A 15116-nucleotide genomic window follows, 5' to 3' on the forward strand; every position below is an offset into this window, starting at 1 on the left:
GATATTGCAAGGATTATTAGTGGATCAACAAGGTGAAAAGTGTGATCATCTTAGATCTGTGTGACATTTCCAGCACTTTGTCTAGAGCAGGGGTGGGGGTTTTTTGTTTTGTTTTGGGTTGTTGTTTTTTTTTTTTTTGAAAGAAACAATTCCGAGTAATTTGCAACTTCTGGATAACTGCAAAAGAAAATGTAAACGAATTAAAATGGCTGTAACTGTGGTGAGCAAATAATAGGATTTATCAAAATTTGCATTTTATCAGGACATTGCAGTGTTTAACACAGGGCTTATAGCTCACCTTCGTGCCCTGCTTAGCAGGCAGAAGAGAATGGGAAAGTTTGCATTTTGGCAACACCAAGGACAATTACATTTGGGCTGGTTGTCTAACTCAGATGAAATTCATATGTTTGCTTTTTTTGCATTCTTCTTGTGAGAAGCTTTCTTTACCAAATTTAGACCTTCCTCCAATAATAAATAAATAAATAAATAAATAAATAAATTATTTTTGGGATCAGATTTTCAGTGTGAGTGAAGTAAAGTCCTGATTTGAATCTGTGTCCTTGAATCTGTCATGAAATTACAGCTATAAGACATAATTTTTCTTGAATATATCACTTCAGGGGAAAACAGCTAATTATGTATGTCAGAATTGAGATGTTTGGGTTCTTTCAGAAGAGGAAGAGGTATCGTTTTAGTGATCAGAGCTGCAGAAGTAAAGAGAAAATAAGGGAAAACGGTTTCAGTAATGCATAAAATTGAGGAACTGAAAAATAAAGGAACACAAAGGAAGCAAGGGTTGAAAGAAAAAAAAATGATAAAAAAAACCCCAGCAGATGGGGATTTTGGGGAAACCAAAGCAGCAACAGAAATAACTGTGCTTTGTTTTCATGTACTGCTTGGCCTTAAAGCTTTGTTAGGCTAAAGTGTCCTTTTTATCAGAGCAGTGGGTGTTGCAGAGATTATTTCAGTGGTGAGTCTGTGCAAAGATGAATGTGCTTCTGTTTCCCTCTGCTGATTAGCACAGTCCCAAATGGCAAGTGTGATAAACCCTGGTCTTTTGATGCCCTTTTTTTCCCTTCAACTCAAAGACTCTGAGATCACAGGGTAATTTTTTTTTCCCTAACAAGACACCGGTGTTTTCTCCTGAATTCCTCATAAATCAGACTTTTAAAATGCTTAAGACGGCGTCCTTACATTTCCTGTTTCCATGGAATCTATAGGAGGTTTAAAGTATTCCAGGGTGCTCTGCCAACCCTTAAAGCCATTATCAGATTTTCAGTCTCTTGTGTCTCACTTAGATCTTCTGAGGATATTGCATAGCTGTTTTCAGTTGAGCAACTCTGCATGAAGAGCTCTTAAATGATACCTTCTAAACTTCCTGTATTCCTTTCATTTCACACTGAGTCTATTTTTTCATCCTACTGACATTTGTCATTCCCTTGAGGCAAGTACTACAGCATCTACAACACCTACAGCTACATAATCACAAACTTGGACTTGTGACTGCTTAAAGTGAAATCTTTATAAGGGGAAAAAAAAAACAAACCCAAAACTGGAGGAAGTGTTCATGTAGTGAGTGCACTGAGAGCGCATCAGAGGGAAGGCAGCTGTACAGCCACTTTACATAAAGAATATCTTTCCAAAACTTCTGTTTTCACATCTTTGGTTTTTTAGAAAGCTTTTTTTTTTTTTTTTCCAATTTCACCTCTCCTAACCTTTCCCTCGACTTGTCTGGAGTTGCTGCAGTGCAGCATCCAGGCTACCAGGACCACTGAGGAGTGGTCTGACATCTCTGCTCTCTTGCTGTGCACGAAGACTAAACGTGGTCTTGTTTAAGGCAGGACTTGTGCCACTATTTTTAGTGAAGCCAGGCTTTGAACCTGAGGGCAGAAGAGTCTGTCTGCTGTAATGCTGATGCTTTTTTTTTTTTTTTTTTTTTTTTTTTTTTTTTTTTTTTTACACACCATCTTTGAATGTAATTACTGGAAAGCTTTTGTTTTTAAGACTCCTTTTCTGCAGCATGTGTTTCAAGTGTTCCCTAGTGAGTTGCAAAGTTGAGGTACCATTAAGTTGCTTGATTGTTATGCAGTGCTAAAGCATGACATAGTTTCTGTGCACAAATGTAATTGCCCTGCTTATTTCATTTAAAATGTTCATGTAAAATTTAAAAGGAGGATAAAACATAGCAAATAAAAGAACACAGGAGACCAGAGTGTAAGGGATAGATGATTAGAGTCTGTAACTGTAGGACTAGAGAGTAGAGATTTCACTTCTGGAAGAACAGACAAATTGCAGTTTGGGGTGGTACTGCTAGAGAAAGAGCTATGACAAAAGCAATTTGTCATGAAATATGGAAAGGCTATGCTTGGCAGCCTGTAATTATGAGCCAGTTTCCATGTTTGGCAGCAGCATCCCCTGAAAATATTGATGCATCCATTGCTTCTTGCCAGTCTGCGGCACACTGGCTCTGTCAGGTGTGCTGGCAGACACAGTCATGGCACCACGCTGGGAACTACAGTTCAGTTCCATTGAGCAGTCACTCAACATATTTTTTAGGAAGGAAACGAGAAGATTTGTTAGATCAGGTTTCCTGAGCTGTGTCACGGTGTGGTCCCACAAACTAGTGTGCTGGCACAACTGTGGGAGCAGTGAAAGCAGGCATCAGGGGAAGCAGCACTTGTGACACAAGCTCTTTAGCAGTTGAGCTGGTAGGTATTTGGTACTTTGGTCTCAGGATGGCCTGAAGTGGTCAGAATTCCATATTAGGCACTATTTCCAAAATCCTTTAATCTTCAGTCACGGCAGATTGCCAGGTTTACTGTTGGCTGCCTTTTGGCACAAGGTCTGGTCGTAGGAGCAAGCAGAGATTTGGAAAGAGAAAAATTAAGGTTCCCTTTTGCTGTCCCTCTGTCAGCCCATTCCTTCTGCCATGCCAGGGCCTCTGTTTGGGGCTGGGCTCGTGGGCAGCAGGCCCAGGGCTGCTGTGGCATGGCAGGGACTGGCACCTGCAGCCTGGCCTGGGCAGAGGCAGCAGGGGTCTCAGCCTGGCCACCAGCCCGGAAAGCTTCTTCCTGATGTGTTTTGGATGTTTCTCTTGCTGCCTTTGCAGCCTTCTGTGGCCATATGGTAAATAAGGGATCTGAAACCTGAATGTGTTTATAGATGTTCATTGTTTTTTCCTGTTGAGCTCCCTTTCTGAAGGCACTTATGGGGCAGTGTAGTTAAGTTGTTCCAGTATTCCCTGAATGGATTCCCACCATTTCTGAGAAAGGTTGGTTTCTTTTTCCTGTGAGCTTCATTGCAGACACTTCACCAGGGTAAGCCTGTACTTGCTGTTAAAATCAAGGCATAAATGACTATGACCCAGCATTCAGCAGGGAAGCCTCTGAGGGGCATGCACCAATCTGCTGGTGTGCTTTTGGAAATCTGCAGAGTAGCAGCCACCGGATTTGTCAGATGACGGGTTTTGCTGCTAAAGTAAAGGACAAATACATTTTGCACAAAATCCTGCCCAGGCAGTAACTTGGCTAAAAATTGTGAACAAAAGTTCTGCTCTTCCTCACTACAGGCAATCCTGATTTGCAGTGAAGCAAAGGAAAGCAAAACTGAAGCAAAACCAGCAAGAGCCAGGGGTTTTCAGGTTAATCTATGCTCTTAAAGAACAATAAGAAAGACACCAGGATGGAAAAAGGATAATTATAATTAAATAGTATTAAAACACTGTTAAATATTTATGTTCTCTTTTTCTTACTCTTTACAGGTTGATAGAACCTTTTTAAATATTGGAAGTTAAAGGAATAAGAAGTATTGTTCACTTACAGTGTGTGAAATTCAACCCTGTTGGAGTCAGTGGAAGTTCAGTTATTGAATTCAGTAGGGTCAGGTTTCTACTGTTTATAATGACCTACTGTATGTTTGGACACCCTCTAAGCACAGGAATTAGCCTCCACTACTTAAATGTTTTTAGTACTTTTGAAGATCAAGTGTAATCGTTCAGCAGCTCTTGGTATGTGCTGAACGTTCATTCTGTTTCCTGAATTATATTTTTTTCTGGTAACCAGCAGTTGAAGACAGCAATAAGGTAAACCAATTCAAAGCAATAATGTTAACTGTCTCCAGCACAGGCTTTCCTTATGGTTTATATTTTATAAATAATAAACAGGACTGTTTTTCAAAACTGCGGGAGGAAAGCCGGGCTCCTTTTAGTTTTGTGGAGGATCCTCACCTATGGATAATCTTTCTTACTGTGTTGAGCATAAATGCCAAGTTCTAGTTTGAGCCGGGACGTTATCACAGCTCTTCAGTTTATGTCCTTTTACAGCCAGTCCTTTACAGTAAATTGACTGTAAATCAGGAAAAACCTCTCTCAGCACACCAAATGGAAACTGTAAAACTCTTCATGAAGGAGTAAAATTCTTGAAAAGTAACTCTTAAATGGAGAGGGGATTTAGCAGTTTTAGGTCTCCATTAAAACCGTGGAAGTGTGCATGGATTGACAGTGCCATGTTTAGGAAGCTGCCAAAGAGTTGCTCTTGGCAGAATTATGCCTTGCAGGGTTTGAAGTCCACCACGCCAGGAACTAGTCTGCATTTGTCGTTACCTTGGGCTTTCTCGCAGTCAAATCCCTCAGTGATGCATTTCATTTCCTTCATACTAATTTTCCAATTTCCTTTTTTTTTTTTTTTTTTTTTGTCAAGTGAGAAGTAGTTTTGCAGTATCTCAGATGTAATTTCTACATGTATTCTGTGAATTGCCAACTTTAATTTCACTTGACTGTCTCTTTGATGGAATTTTCCCTACGCCACAATTGTTTTTGTAATTCCAGATGGGTAATTCTGGGCTAGATGGTAATACTTTGGGGAAGGCTGGAGAAGCAGGTAGTGTGCATAGTGAGAAGGGATTTGAAAAATGCTGTTGGGATTGGCAGGGAAACAGAGGAAAGCAGAATCTTGTGACAAGAAGTTTCTATGCCTTCAGTTTAGCTTTAATTCAAATACACAAATCTCTCTGTGTTGCTTTTTTAATGCGCTATAGTACAGCTAAAAATACACCAGTGATGTGTGCAAGAGGGAAAAAAAAATCCTGAGGGATATAAAGACTCCCAAGTCCTCCCATTTTCCTAGACTCTTGTCATCTGTGCGCTCCAAATTAAATCAGAATAATAAATAAAAAATCGTCTGTGTATCGGGGCAAAGGTTTCTTCTGTAGATCTGTCTTGTTAGCAATTGTTACACTTCTCTGTGGAGATGCTTACTGGTTCCTGCTGATTCATTATGGCAGGAGTGGCTCGTTAATTCGTGCCAGAAAGACGAGTGACAAGTGCGCCTTTCTAGTGAGAAAAAGCAGAAGGGCTAAGCCTGACCTCCGTGCAGCGAGGGTGGATTGTGTTCAGAGCAGCGTGGGATGCTGACGTGGGGAAGTAGGTTTGGATTTTATCGAGCCACAATTGTGGGGTTTTTTAAAAATCTCTTCAAGCAGCTGCTCAAACATCCTGATCTAATGAGATCTGGGGCAGGGAAAGTGCTGGTTCAGCCGGCACGGGGAGAGGGCTCGAGCAGAACTTGGAAACAGGGCTTCCAGCACCAGGAGAGCTTTGTCCTCCTTTTGGCAGCCTGCTCGATGGGATCCTTTGAAATTCCCTATATCAGGGGGATTTCTGTGGGAGAAATCTATGGCACAAAGCTGTCTGGATGGAAACCTGGTGGGCAGAGCAGGCAGACAATTCGTAAGGTAAATTGTGACAACAGCCCCAGCTTTTTTAGTTCAGTTGTAGTTACATAAATGTGTGTGTATTTTATATCTATTGATAGTGCATATGTATATATTATAGTGTACACATATGAAACCCGCCCTTCTCACTTCCAGTCTGCTCTTCCTTCCACACATTTTGTGACAGTTGTGTGCATAATGCACAGTGAGGATGTATTCTCAAAGGGTACAAGGAAACCTCTCAGGGCTGAATTTGTGTCTTGTTCTCATGCTTGGGGTGTGAAAAGGATTTTTCTGACAGCAAAAGGGAAGTTTCTGGTTCCCTTGGCTGTGTGAACATTGGTTTGTTTTCATGGTCTCATCAAGGTGCTTTTCAACTAATAAGTTTACTTTTTCAAGTGCCCACATATACTCAAGCTTTCTGCTGTTTGTCTGTCTGTAACACACACTTGGAATGCTTCAGTGGGTGAAATATTTTAAGTAACATTTGTAAGTCTGGGTGGTATAGGAGGGCTTTTTTCCTATTCTATGATATGAAGAAGGCCAAACTAAATGGCACAGCAGAGGTCCCTTTCATGAATAGTCCTTTTTATAGTCACTATCAAAGTGTAAATGAAGTAAAGATTAAATCAAACCAGGACATTTGACCTTTCAAAGTTGTTGTTCCAAACCTTGCTTACTGAGACAGCAAGTAGGGCAGCTATTTATTTCAGTGATCTTGTTGAATAGTTTTTTTTAAGTTTTAGCATAACTTTCAGATGTCATGGCACATTCTGCTATGTTCTAATAGTGTCTGAAGAGGCAAGACTGACGGTGCAAAAATATTGGCTATTGTTACTCCTGTGCATAGGGAGAGAAAAAAAATAGTTGCTTCAACACATATCTGATGGCTACTACTATTAAAAAAAAATTTCCATTAGCCCAGCAAATTGTAATGTTCCTCTCTTGTGCTTTCCTTGTGCTGTTTAATGACAGAAGAAGCCATCAAAAAATGGGCTGTTTAGAGAATGCGATTCAGACTTCCATTACTCTGCGTGTTGTAACATCACCTAGGAGTTAGTTAAGGTTTCAATTAAAGTACATGAAGAAGTATTTGTGTAGCTACCTGTAAATACCTAATTAGCACGATGCTCAATGGTTTATTTCTCTTCTGAGTACTGCAGTATACCCTGAAAATTGTTCTTTTCCTTTCGCCTGTCTCTTGTTTCAGAGCTCCTCTTGCACGTGTGCACTTCCAGTTACAATAATTCATATATTTTGTACACAGTTTTAATCACTTGAAAGTCTTTTAATTATTGATAAGGAGAAATCCATTGATTTTCTCCAGTTGTTCAAACACCAGTCTGGTCTAATCCTGCCTCAGGCTTGAGGGGCACCGAGATGAACAGCAAATCCTTGAGCTAAACATTCATTTCATGGGATTTAAAAGTGCGTGGGGGAAGGTGGGGAGGAGAACACCTCCTCTTTTTTTCCTTCTATGACCTTTTCTTTTAGCTTTTTCCATTTTCTCATATGCAAACACATATTTGAAAGGTGTAATTTTGTGATGACGAAAATAAGTAAAAATAGAATAGCTTAAAAAAATGTTCAAGAGAAGGTTATTGCTCAGTTTAATCTACACAATTTATGTGGCTGCACAAGTGATGAAAGTGGACCTGTGGTGCAGCAAGCTTTGCTGCTGAGATGAAGAAGTGGTATAAGTAATAAGCAAACCACGGAGTGTTCTAGCACATAAAGGTGCACAAAATAATGCAGGACTTGTGTGCTGTGTTAATGCACGTGTATGTGTGTGTGAGGTTTATCCTGTGATTAGTGTCAGATTGTCCCTTTTGTGTGAAGAACTCTTTTCACTTAAGCCTCTGGCTCAGCTGCAGATCAGTGGTTTGATGCAATTTTGTCTCAGTTTATTTCTTTAATTGATTTGATCCTCCTTTTTCTTTACTTATGACACTAATTACTAAAACCTGGCACACATCCACCCTACAGGAGTCAAATAATTTGTTTTACTCCTTTATCAGTTTAGTTTTGTTTCACCTCAAACTCCCTCATGTTCTATTACCATATGAAGTCTCTTCTATGAGCTCTGAATCCAAGCTAAACAGTTTTAAAAGAAGGGGAGGCAGGGTTGTGGTGTGTGCATAAAATTGAGCAAGCAGAGGCTAAAAATCTTCACAATTTATTAATTTCAAAATATGTAATTTGAAGTTGTCCTCAGTGCTATTCTGGAAATCAGTGCCAAACTTCTGAGCTTTACTCCATTTTTGTCCATAATTTTTTAGCCCCTGAACAGACCCTTTTCAACTATTCAGCATCCCTGATCTTGGTGCCTTAATTCCCAAGATGATATAAACATTTCAGAGGGCATCCATGAATATAAGAAGCTCAAAGTGGCAAGTATCAGTCCCTCAGCCATGCACAGGAAGACAGTATCCATCTTCTCTGAAGAGGAATAGTGTTTTTCACTGCTGCCACTAAAGGGAAGCCTCCTCTGGGACCTTGTTAGATGCTTTCATGTGAGGACCATTTGACCCACTTCTGACTAGTGAGCAGGCTTAGAAGGCAGTGGTTGTTGGGGACTTGCCTTCGGCTGATCTCCTCCCCCTCTTTGCAGGGAGAGAAAACCCTCAGTGGAATATATTAGGGATAATAACAGGGTAAAAATGTCAGTTAAAGAAGGGTGACGGATGGAAGTCCTAGTCAAAAATAATAATAATAATAATAATAATAGTAATAATAATAACGATCTTCAAAAGGTGTCTCCGTTTACAAAGACGGCATCAAAATAACGTCAGCTGCCCTTTTAAAAACAAATTTTAAAAGAATATTGTACAACTAATACTTGTTTTTAATAACAAATAGTGTTAGTTGCCGAGTTTCACTCAATGTGGACTGTTAACTTAAGCCCAAGTTTTCCTTTAACGTGATGAAATTAATTTAATGAAATGGAAACATACATTGGCTGGGAGAAAATGGATTTTTTTTTGTCTGCTTGTGACCAGCAAAGAAGCACGGAGGAGGACTGCTAATGAAAGGTGTATCCTAAAGCTATCTGGAAAAAAGGTGATATAAAAAATAGTTTCATGGTAAGGAAAGCATCAGCAAAATAATCCAAAATATGTACATGTAATATACATATTATACATATTTTATCTGATATCTAAGACAATATAAAACCGAAAAGCTTTCAACCATAATGCTGTTTCTTAGACAAAACAAAATACCTGTTACTTTTCCATCTTTCCTTTGCTAAATACAGTAATTTTGGTGTTTATCAGTAAGATAAGGCATTCATTGGAAGGCAGCCAGTTTGAAACTGGAAATATCTGGGTTTTTTCAAGGTATTGATGATCCACAAAGCCTTTTCAGTTTTTTTGTAAAATGCCAAAGCATTTGGTGTCAATGTGGCCTGGATTAGGAGATCATTGCATTTGTGTCCCTGAGAAAGGTAGTTTTGATCTATGATTTTCTCCCCAATCACCTCTAAATATACAAGACTGAATCTACAGTGGTACATGTGGAAGAGATCAGAAATAACTAACTTTTGAAAAAATGATTAATGTTAAGCCATATATTACTACCTGAAATATGAAATATCCTTCTTTCCTGCCACTGGGGTTCCTCATAAATAATCTGTCTGACTCTGTACAGAACAAAGTAATCACTGTATCAAGAGAGAAGCCAGAGAAACCAATTAAAATGTTGTGGCAAGCAGAAAACAAACAAGAGGGAACACTCTTTACAAAACAGAAAATTTCTGCTATTGCTTTATACTTGTAAGTCCTCTTCAGTATTGGATCTTTAGATGGGTTTTCAAGGTTTCGTTTCTATCTTTGAAAAGAAACTGGAAACCAACAGATGAATGTCTGCCGAAAAGAAAAAAAAATTCTTCCCTAGCACATCTTTTGAATGCTTGTCAGTACCTTTCAAGTGAGGCAATGACTGAGAAACTGACCCAAAGGGGCAAAAAGCCAGAATACAGAGGCAGTGTTAGGCCTGAGGAATCCAGCAGGATGTGAGATGAAGACATCTGTAGCTGAATAAAGACGCCGCCTTTAGGAGATTATCCTGAAAATGATTGCAGCTGCCACCAGAGAGCTGAGGAGCCAGATGCTGCCGTGGCCCCCGGGGAACCTGCTCCCTGTGATGAGTTGTCGGAGACAGGAGGGTTGGAGGAGCAGACATCCTTCTCCAGATCTTACAATAAAAAATCACACTGTGACAGCTCTACCCTTAGCCTTTGTCACCAGTAAGGGAAAATTTGCTATAGGCCTCTTGCCATCAATTATATATGTATTTTTTTAATTTATTTTTTATTTTTTTATTATTATTATTATTATTTTATTTAGAGACGTGACTTGTAGGAAATGACTACAATGATACTGTGCATGAATGGTAAAAACCCTTTAAATAGACTTTGAACCAAAAATGCGTGTTGCTCCATGAAGTCATAGGATTTTATTTTGTTTATTGTATATCTCATGTCTTTGGAAGCGAAGTAGCAACGTTTTTATGATAAAGGTGGCATCTCATGGCAGAAAAAAAAAAAAGAGTATTTTTGTTTGATTAATCAAGTTCAATGCTGTTCACTTTAAATACAAGAAGGATGTATGAAGCTGCATGTGCTCTGTGAAACATTAGAAGGAAGACCAGGTGAAGCCGAAGAAGCCCTTCAGCAGTTTCAAAAATGGAGAAATTAAAGACAGCCTTCCCTATGCAGGAACAATCTGCTGGGATGCAAGTTAAGGCAATTTCATGTTTGCTCCAGCAAGGTTTTGGCCAAGTCTTCAAATGAAGTTTGTTATTTTTTTTTTTTACCTCGGCACATCTTTCACACTTATCCTTTCATTTTGAGTGCAACAAATAGCATGGTAGCAAGTTAACCCAATTGATTCATCAACATTCCAGAAATACTCCAAAAATTATTGCCACTGTAAAGAAACAGATATTTTTTGATTACTTCCTCAAATCTTTGAATAAAAGGTATGTATGACAGTCTTTGCCTTTGTGTAAATATCTGTTTTATCTCTTTACTAGCTGACACTAAAAAACTCTAGTGTAATGTTTGTCTATTAGGGCAAGTAGTAGAGTATTGAATTTACTGCCTCTAAAGCAGTTTGACCTCCTTTTGTTTTTTAATGCTATGTCTTTAAAAACAAAGAAACAACAAAAATCCAAACACCAAAAGCTGTGAAGAAAAGCTTGAAAATGTGAACTCAAAGGCTAGAAAAGACAAAGTTTTATTGATCCTTATCTTTGCAGAACTTTTATACATAATTTTCAAACAAATTCTGTGACTTTGGCAGGAGTCATATGATTTTTAGAATGCTCACACTGATAGTGAAATGCTGGTTGATAAAGAGGACTTTCTTACCTAACTCATATAACCAGAATATTCAGTATTGTTTCAGTGTTACTTACCAAGACTGACTTTCCACCTCAGTAACTGTAAATCATTCTTGGTCATGAGAATGGCAGTGGCAAAAGTCTAAGCATCCTATTTTTAACCCAGTTATTTGATTAGCATAAGGAATCTTTCTCATAAACTGGCAAAACCTTTTTTGTTCCTGCAAGTGTATTTTTTTTTTTCTGGTCTGTGTGTTTGTAGGTAGTTACATTTATTTCCTCATTGCTGTGTAGATAAGTTCCCGTGTGAATGGCTTCTAAAATGATTCAACCTACCTTAAAAATTTTGGACACCACGGTGCCTTTTGTCAGCTGTACATAACTGGGGAGCTTAGATCCAACCAGTATGAATTTGTGCTTTCAGATTTATACCAGCATATTTTTAAATTGTAGAGCAACTGAAAGGAGATTAATGATAATATCATTTAGAAATTCCAAAGGATAGCAACATTATTCAGGCCTGTCTGTCTGTAGTCTGATTTTAAAGTACTTTTTATTAAAGGTAAGCTTTAAAAATTCATAAGAAGTGATACTTTTTTTTCTTCTTGTTTTGTCAGTTGTCCACCCTCTATTTATATAGGTATCAAACCTTGATTCTGGCATTACTAATTCTCTCTCTACTATTGTGTTCACATCAATTATTTTACCACACAGGCACTTAATTATGCTCTAAGTAACTCTCTGCTCTCCTGTTCAACTCGCTCAGCATGTTGAGCTCCAGATTTTGATATCTATCTCAGAGTTCACCACATGCCATGGTGTCACATAGACAGAGTGTGTAGAAGATAACCCATATGTCAGAGACTAACGTGGCCATCCTGTCCTGTTGACCTCAGCCTCTGACCCCATGAAGGATAGATTGCTCTCCTGCACAGTCACAGTTGCTAAAGTCTTCTGTCCACTGCCTATTAGGATGGATGTCCTGAATTTTCCAACATATACAAAATACTTTAGCCAATCAGCAGTACGCAATTGTGCCATTCATCTTCATCTTGCCAACTTCATTCCATGTTGTGAAGCAAACAAGGGAAATGAAGGTGCTCTTCTGGTCAAAGCCATGTTGCAGTGCTGCAGGAGCAAAATGAGGATTTTCTTTTCTGTTGTATAAGTAATGAGTGATTAGTAATTAGTTCAACATAAGGATGGCAGATCTCAACTATCAAGCTTTAAAGGGATGAAAACAAGAAACAGGTTTATGTGTTAATCATATTCATCTAAATGTAGTCTGGAAAATGCAAATGGGAAAAATCATAACTCAGTGTTATTTGTATACAGTTTGAAAAAGGGTGCATGTTTTTTATGTGTTATATATATATATTTTTTTCATAACATTGATGTTAATTGCATAGATTATATTCCTTCGGGGATACACGAATTTGGACCTGGTCATTTCTGAGTTGATATACATAGTGATAGTTAGCTCAGAAGAAAGTATTTTTGTATATTTTCTGCAGGTTGATTTTATTAGACATTTTGGAAGAGGAAATACGGTTTAACTATTCAGACAATAAAGTTGCCTAACTCCCAAGTGAAAATATCTATGGAAACGTTCTATAAATGATGCTGGCCTTAAATTATTTTATAATTATCCTGGCATCCATCCCAAAAGCAAATGAGATGATAATGCAGTTCACCTGTAAATGCAATAAGAACTGAATAGTTTTTAGCAGTTTTTTGTCCACAGCCTTGTTCATTATAAGCTTCTGAACGAACTTGAAGAGCCATTTTGAAAAGATTGTACTGCAGCATGAGGTATTTGAGCTGAGAAAACTCTGAATTTGCTTTGATTAGATTTTATCACCGAAGAAAACATGGAGCTCCTATGCAAAGAGCAGATGAAGGCAACATTTTAAACTGCGGCGAATTTCCTGCTGCCGTTTTTGAACAACATCTGCTCTCTGTTTTCTGGGCTTCAAATTTGTTTCATTCACGTGTGTTTCGTGGCTAATTACTGGCAGAGTCTGCCATTACTCTCTCGAGGCAATTCTGGACTCTGGAGTTACTTTTCTGTACAGCATGAAGTCTTCGTCTTGCCACCAACTACGGCGTTATAGGACTGTCCAAATCAGGGCTGCCAAAAAAGAACGTGGGCTTGTTTTCTGTCAATTTAATGAGTTTTTAATCTAAACTCTTCTAAGCCTTGGCTGTGTCCTTTAAACCTTGGTCTGTCTGCGGGATGTTGCATTAGAAGACCCTGTGAGAAGCCTGGGTGACTTTTTGGCAGCTGAGTCTGCCGGGTCCCTCTCCCATGAGTCAGCAATCACTCACGAGTGCTTGCATCAGAAACTGATAGCTCTGAGAAACACGTGGCCACCTGACCTGTATTGATCTCCAGAAAGACATTATTGACCAGAGATAAAAATGTTGTCTCTGTGGAGGGATGTGCAAGTAAAATCTTGCCGCGGACGCAAAACACAGCTAATCTCCGTGCAGATAAGGACTGCTGTGCAACTGAAATCTTTTTGATATCTGTCCCCACCCCCTCTCCAGCATTCCTAACTAAGCAGTGATTTAGATCAGTTTCTGGGGACAACACTAAGTGGTATGGAATCAATGCTAGGAAGTCAGGGCAGAACTGGAAAACCTCTGTTGGTTTGCTCCCCATCTCATTACCTGTGAAAGATTGTTCCCTATTGTATATTTTCTAGTGATTTGTCCATTCTGCTCTTAAAAGTTTCAGGGCCTGGGTTTCTACTACATCCCTTGAGAGACTGGTCTAATATATCTTCCTGTCAGGAATTTTGATCGGTCTTCTTTCTTCCTCTTAAGACTCTTCTTTTTTCTTTCCTTTTTTTTTTTTTCCTATCTGCTGTTACCCTTAGTTATATCATATTAAATGAAATTACTGTTTGAACGTGCTTTATAATGAACAGTTGAGTTTTTCTTTTACAGCATATATTTAGAGCTTTATTTGTATTTGCAGCTTCTAAATCAGGATTTTAAGAACATTTTTATAATTATTTTACAGGTGCCAAACAATATTGGGTGTCTTATTTATCAAGATTATCAAGTCTGACAGTATGAATTTTCCCTAAAAATGGTTTAAAAAGTAATGTAGGTTTGTTAGTGGTGTCCCAGCACAAGAGTCCAAATTTCTGGATTTGTCTCTTGACACATCTTGGTGTAACACAAACTGGTTTAGACTTCCTGTTGACATTTCTTCAAACTTATATCTAACCTTTTGTGTATTAATGTGGTTTAGGTGTTTTTTTACCTTTATGCCTACTTATTTTAGACTATATCCCCTGCAGTGTGTTATTCACTATTAAAATTTATTTTTTTCCTTGTATTTCTAGGAGACACTCACTGTTTGTATCACTTCCTCTATCCTAAGCGACCAAGCCAAATGTTCAAAGAATTTTGGATTTCTGTGACTTCTCTTTGAATTTTCTGTTAAAGAAATTAGAAAAAATATAACTCTTATTGTTGAACAAGTAAAGTTGTTAATGGAGAGACATCTAAAATTGCTTGTGTAATAATTTAAGCACTAGAAAGATACGGTTTTACAAAGTAAATCTAGCATAGAAGCAACAGCGAAGTGGTTGTAGTAACTCTTAATTAATTAAGAATTAATTAATAATTCTTAACTTAGTCACCTAGTTAGAGTGATCAGTAAGCAAGTCCTTTTGTTTAGTGACATAAACCCTGTTTCGGTCTCCAGGATGTGTGGGGTTAGTTGTTATAAAGTTGTACAGTTTAAAATTGATCAGCAGGACTTAGATTTCCATTTCTCTTGCTTCATCCATTTATATTTATAAATATAAAGTGGTGTATGTATATAGTAGTAGTAGTATTACCTAGTCAGTAATGTTAGGGGTTTTTTACTCCAGAAACCAATTTGAAGCCATACATCTCCATAGTATTGACTGGATATTGCCTGCTGCAAATCCTGTCCATTCTCCAAAAATCCATTATTGCATACGCATTTCAAATTGTTTCTAATCTCAGCAGTGCAGGTTTCGCATCGGTTAACAGCCAGGGAAACAAAATTCCAACAGACATGA

General features: G+C 38.3%; 1 protein-coding gene across 1 annotated transcript in view; it reads left to right on the forward strand.

The window, feature by feature from the left end:
- LOC136303118 (roundabout homolog 2-like) overlaps positions 1 to 15116 on the forward strand; it is a 343499-nt gene that overhangs the window by 220915 nt on the left and 107468 nt on the right. The gene's annotated exons all lie outside the window — the stretch shown is intronic.

This window comes from Chamaea fasciata, unplaced genomic scaffold, assembly GCF_029207755.1.
Source record: "Chamaea fasciata isolate MVZ Bird 193981 ecotype frontalis unplaced genomic scaffold, bChaFas1.0.hap1 SCAF_2, whole genome shotgun sequence".
Taxonomy (NCBI): Eukaryota; Metazoa; Chordata; class Aves; order Passeriformes; family Sylviidae; genus Chamaea; species Chamaea fasciata.